Source organism: Eubalaena glacialis, chromosome 15, assembly GCF_028564815.1.
Source record: "Eubalaena glacialis isolate mEubGla1 chromosome 15, mEubGla1.1.hap2.+ XY, whole genome shotgun sequence".
Classification (NCBI taxonomy): Eukaryota; Metazoa; Chordata; class Mammalia; order Artiodactyla; family Balaenidae; genus Eubalaena; species Eubalaena glacialis.
Window position 1 is genome coordinate 5,349,281 of NC_083730.1, and position 6,000 is coordinate 5,355,280.

Here is a 6,000-nt window from a genome sequence, read left to right on the forward strand (position 1 = left end):
TAAGGAAAAATAAATGGTTGTCATAAAGCCTCTACGATTAATCCTGAGGGTGATATTCAGTTGCTTTCAGGTTTCAGCTTAGAAGAGGGTACATGATTAGACGCAAGGAGGGGATTGCATTTTGAACCAATGGTAGTCGTAGGAGACAGAACTTGATCATATCACAGGCAACACCAGCAAACAGGATGAAACTGTGAGACTAACATGGGATCGCCCAGGACTCTGGAATATAGAGAGAGGCAGTGGAACAAGAGCAGGGCACTTAAGAACACCACCAGCAAAGGATCGAGAACCTTCAAAGTACCTGCACAGGAGACCAAGGTGTAGACGCCAGCTAGGAGGAGACCAGGGACCAAGGACGTGAGAACATTTCAGAAAGACATCAATGGCAAATGCAGCAGAGGGGCTCCGCAAGAGAAAAATGGGTCTTGAATTTTATAACACGGACATCAGTGCTAACTGCTACCGGAGTTATCACAATGGTGTGACAAGGGTGAAAGGTAGATCCCAATAAGGAGAAAAGTGAGGATTAGAAAAGTAAGGATTGATAAACAACAAGGACTTACTATATAACATGGGGAACTAGATTCAACATCTTGTGATAACCTATGATGGAAAAGAATCTGAAAAGGAATATATACATCACTTTGCTGTATGCCTGAAACTAACACAATATTGTAAATCAACTATACTTCAATTAAAAAAAAGAAAAAAATAAGGATTAGAGACAGCAAGTATGATCTGATCTTTAATGAAAATTGGTTAAGTTGTGCTATGTGCTCTTGGCATATACTAGATGCTAAATAATTGGAAATAATTAAAATAGTTATTATCATCAGTAGTATATGGCTCTATGTACAGCAAGAATTAGACCCTAGGTTTTTTCTTACATCACTTAGAGATACTTTGTGATGTTAAAAGTCATAAAATTTCTCCTCTCGTGAATTTTAGGCATATAAAAATTCTAGAATTTCACAGAATAGCTATTCTTGAGAACTGTTGATTTTTTCTTATTCTGTCATCTCATCAGGCTTTACCCAATATAAAAGTTTTCCACTTTTTCTTATTCCATCTTCTTTCACATAACCAATTACTTGAAAGAGACAAATCTCTATTTACATGGGACATGATTGTCTATGTAGAAAATTCCAAGGACTCTACAAAAAATGAAACCCTAGAACTAATAAGGGAGTTCATCAAAGTTTTAGGATATAAGATCAGGAGACAAAAATCAATCACATTTCTGGGCTTCCCTGGTGGCGCAGTGGTTGAGAATCTGCCTGCCAATGCAGGGGACCCGGGTTCGAGCCCTGGTCTGGGAAGATCCCACATGCCGCGGAGCAACTAGGCCCGTGAGCCACAATTACTGAGCCTGCGCATCTGGAGCCTGTGCTCCGCAACAAGAGAGGCCGCGATAATGAGAGGCCCGCGCACCGCGATGAAGAGTGGCCACCACTTGCCGCAACTAGAGAAAGCCCTCGCACAGAAATGAAGACCCAACACAGCCATAAATAAATAAATAAACCCAAAGTTTAAAAAATAAATAAATAAATAAGTTCTAGTAAAAAAAAAAAAAATCAATCACATTTCTGTATATTAGCAATGAACATGTGAAAATCAAAATTAAAAACAATACCCCAAGGAAACCATCAGCAAAATGAAAGGCAACCTATCAAGTGGGAGAAAATATTTGCAAATCATTTATCTTTTATGAGGTTAATAGCCAAAACATATAAGGAACTCATAAAACTCAATAACAAAAAGACAATCCAATTAAAAAATGGGCAGAGGATCTGAATAGACATTTCCCCAAAGAGGACATACAAATGGCCAACGGTATGTGAAAAGGTGCTCAACATCACTAATAATCAGGGAAATGCAAATCAAAATCACAAGATATCACCTCACACCCTTGAAATGGCTATTACCAAAAAAAAAAAAAAGAAAAAAAAATCCAACTTGGATGAATCTCCAGGTAATCATGCTGTGTGAAAAAAATTCAGTCCCAAAAGTTGCACACTGTAATTCCATTTAAATAACATTTTTGAAATGACAAAATTTGAGACTTGGTGATAAAATTAATGGTTGCCAGGGATTAGACTGAGGGTGGGCGTTAGGTGTGGCTATAAAAAAAAAGTAACAGGAGAGCTCCTCGGAGTGATGGAATATTTTGTATCTTGATTGTGATAGTGGACACAGGAATCGACACAGATGCTGAAATTGAATAGAACTAAACACACACACAGTACAAGTACAACTGGGGAAATCTGAATAGGAGTGTAAATTTTGTCAATGTAAATTTCTTGGTTATGACAGTATTCTAGTTTGTTTTTTTTTTTTACAAAATGTTAATATTGGGGGAAATGGATAAAATGTACACAGAATCTCTTTCGTATAAACACACAATGATGGCAATAAAATTTTCAATTAAGTTTATTTCCTTCTCATCACTTGAACAAATAGAGAGGTTGTCATTTTGTTTCCCATCAAAATCTAAGCACGTCGTGCACATACATTAGTGATCACAATGACGGCTGTCTGCCTTGTTTTGCTCCCTCCGAATACAGAAAAGGGGCCTTGCCACTTATATTGTAAATAGCTATTGCACTGGGCCAGTTCTCTCTGCTGTTGTGAAATCCAGAGATTTTAAATTATTTATAATTTAAAAAAATGTACATTTTATGTGGACCCAAATCAGCAGTATCATTATTCTCTCTGGAGATTTTCTTTGAAATAATCTCCAACCTAAATCACTACTCAGCTGCTGTACAAAACAACTGAATTTGGCTTGGCAAACTGGGGTTTCCACTTTGTTATTTTTCTCAGGATAACTCTGAGTCTGCCTGCTTTCTCTCTTGTGTGGAGTTGGCAGTTGGCACCTGGATTTTCTTACCCACTGTAACGCCCTTGCAAATCCTACACATCTGTAATTGAGCATGGCTACAATTTCTTGATGTGCCCATGTTTGAAACTTTAGCTTTTGTTTTCATTGTTTTAACAGTTTCTTAACCACTGTATAGGTCAAAGGTAATACCTTTCCATTTTTCCCTTCCACTTATCCAGGCTACCACCTTGCCCTGCTAATGCCTCATATTTCCTGTATAGCTTTTCAATTTCAGCGGGCACTCTGGTAAAATGTGTCACTTAAGTCTTAGGAAGCCTTGTCAGGTAGATATTTTTATCCCCGACTTACAGGTAGATATTTTTATCCCCGAGTTACAAGTATGAAACGGAAATTCTGGGTAATTTTCTAAGCTCGTAAGCAAGAGAGCATGCCTTGAATTCCAGGTATTCTAATTCTAAATTGAGTGCTCTTCCCCTGACAATCACAACTCCTGGGGTGAAACAAAGCCCGGCTAGCTGGCTGGCTGGCTGGCTGGCTTGCTGACCTTAGTGAATAGGTTGGGGACAAGCTCTTAGAGGCCCACTGGGGGCCTCTGGTCCCAGTCAAGCCTTTCAATATAAACAGCATAATCCAGGATGGTTAAAATACTGCCTTGTAAAGCACAGACTTTCCTTAAGCTTTTCCTAAGACTTTCTTTATTGGCTTATGGATTTTCAAAAACAGTTACTGACAGTATTAGTTTAAGATCATACTTCCTGAGTTATTGACAACTAGGGTAATTAGTTCTGAAAAAGTGCCCTACTCAGTGGTGAGACAAGACTGTCCTCCGAAGGGAAGGAACAATGACCTGATGCATATTGAACGGATGAGCAAATGAATGAGGACATGAGGACCGTGCTGTTGTGATGGAGGCTATGGCATTAAGTCGTTTTAAAGGGAATTTGCTTAAAGGTATGATTGAGAAAAGCAAATTATGCAAACTGCTTTGAATAGTGTGTATTCAAAGATGATTTTCTTCGTTTGTTGCATCTTGGAACATTTTATATCTTTGTTGCAGGTACGTGTATTTTCCTTCCTGAGCACTTGACACGTCTCTGCTGATAATGTCCTTCTAGAGAAGGAGGAAGGAAGGGAGGAAGGGAGGAAGGGAGGAAGGGAGGAAGGCCAATTGCATTCCCTTTTGTGGATGAACTAAATCAGCCATCCAGGTTTGTTTTAAAAAATCAGGCTGCTGGAAGTTTGTCTCTGCTTCCCCCCCAGTTACCACTGTCTTAGATGGAACAAGTTTAAATGAAAAGATCATGAAAAGTCTGAAGAAGCGTAGCACTACTTTGCTTTCACTGTTGTGTTTAAATATAAGGTGAGGGACTTCCCTGGCAGTCCAGTGGTTAGGACTCCGCGCTTCCACTGCCGAGGATGCAGGTTCGATCCCTGGTCAGGGAACTAATATCCCACATGCCTCGCTGCGACGCCAAAAAGTTTTAAAAAATAAAGATAAAAATAAATAAACATCAGGTGAACTGTGTACTTTGTCCATTCACGTTGACGGGCCTCAGGCTGGGCTGCCCACCAGCTGGAGCCTTGAAACTGTAGTATCTGAGCGAAGCTCCTCTTCCAGCCCTGATCACCCGGGACACAAGAGCTGCAGAATCTGTAAAAAATGGGAACAATAATAGTGAGTCACAGGGCTTTTGTTACCTGAATTAAACAAAATAGGAGCTATGAATACTTGTAGTCCAGAATTTGATTTATAGTAACCGTTTAAGTTATTGCCTATTTACAATTTAAAAATTAGATTATGCATAAAGAATAAATAATGATTATATAGCTAGGACCCAATATCTACCCCATAATTAAGAAAAATAATTGCTTTTGCCCTTATTCTTACACTACAGAGGCCATCTCCTTCCCTCCTATTCAGAGGTAACTATGTCCCTGCATGTGGTATTTATCAAGACCTTGCTTTGTGGATATGTCACTATTTACATAGGTAGTGAGACAATATGTTTTTAGTTTTACTTGCATTGAATTTTACATACATGGAATTATATTTCATGTGGTATACAACTTGATTTTTTGCTCACAATTATATGTTAGACGATAATAATTGTAATGGAAAAAAATAGAAAGACCACAGTGAGGTTATGGGTAGTGGGCGTACCAGCCTTGAGGGGGTGAGGAGTACGCTGGTGGTCCGAGTGTCCCCCACGGAGAATTGTCATAAAGCCTTTATGGTTAAGACCACGGGCCAGTATGGCATTGGCGCCGGGATAGAAGAGCTTGTCAAGTTTCCCCCCAAATTCTGTTTGGGATTTCCAGAAAATTGCTTTGAATCTCTATAAAAAGTTGACAAGTTTTGATAAATATTTATAAAGTTGACAGCCTCATGATTTTGAGTCTTGAAATCCATTAGTTGGATATAACCCTCTTTTTAATTTATTCTTTAATAGAGTTCATCAAAGTTTTACAATTTTCTCCATAAAATTCTTGTACCTTTTTTAAGATCTATTTTTATGTAAGTAATAATTTTGATATTTATTGCAATTGATCTCTTTTTTATTACATTTTGTTAACTTTTACTTATGTACAGATTTTACGTAGTGGTTTTGATTCCAACTTATAGCTTCACTCATTAATTCTAATAATCTCTCTATATGTAAATAGTGATACTTTTTATTTTTCTTTCAAATATTTATGTTTTTATCTTTTTTTCTTACCTCACTGCACTGGCAATATCCTTCAGGACAAGGCTGAATAGAACTGCTATTAGGAGGAAATTCTTGACTTGTTCCTCATCATAATCATTTAAACATTAAGCATGAAAACTGCTATATATTTTTGTTGGAGGATTATTACCTTGAGAGTCACGTTTTCTTTTCCAGTTTCATTATGAATGGCTGTTAAATTTTCTCAAATAATTTTTCTGCATCTAATAAGATGATCATGGACTTTAACTCCTTTTATATATTCATGTGATAGAGTTCAACTGATTTTGACTATTAATTTTTCTATTAAAACTCCTGCTGTTTTATCCTTTTCATACATTGTTGGACTTGGTTTGTAATATCACTTCGGGTTTTGTATCAATGTTCACAAGCGAGGCTGGCTTGCCATTTTCTTTCTTGCGTTGAGCCTGTCAGGGTCAGTATTATAAG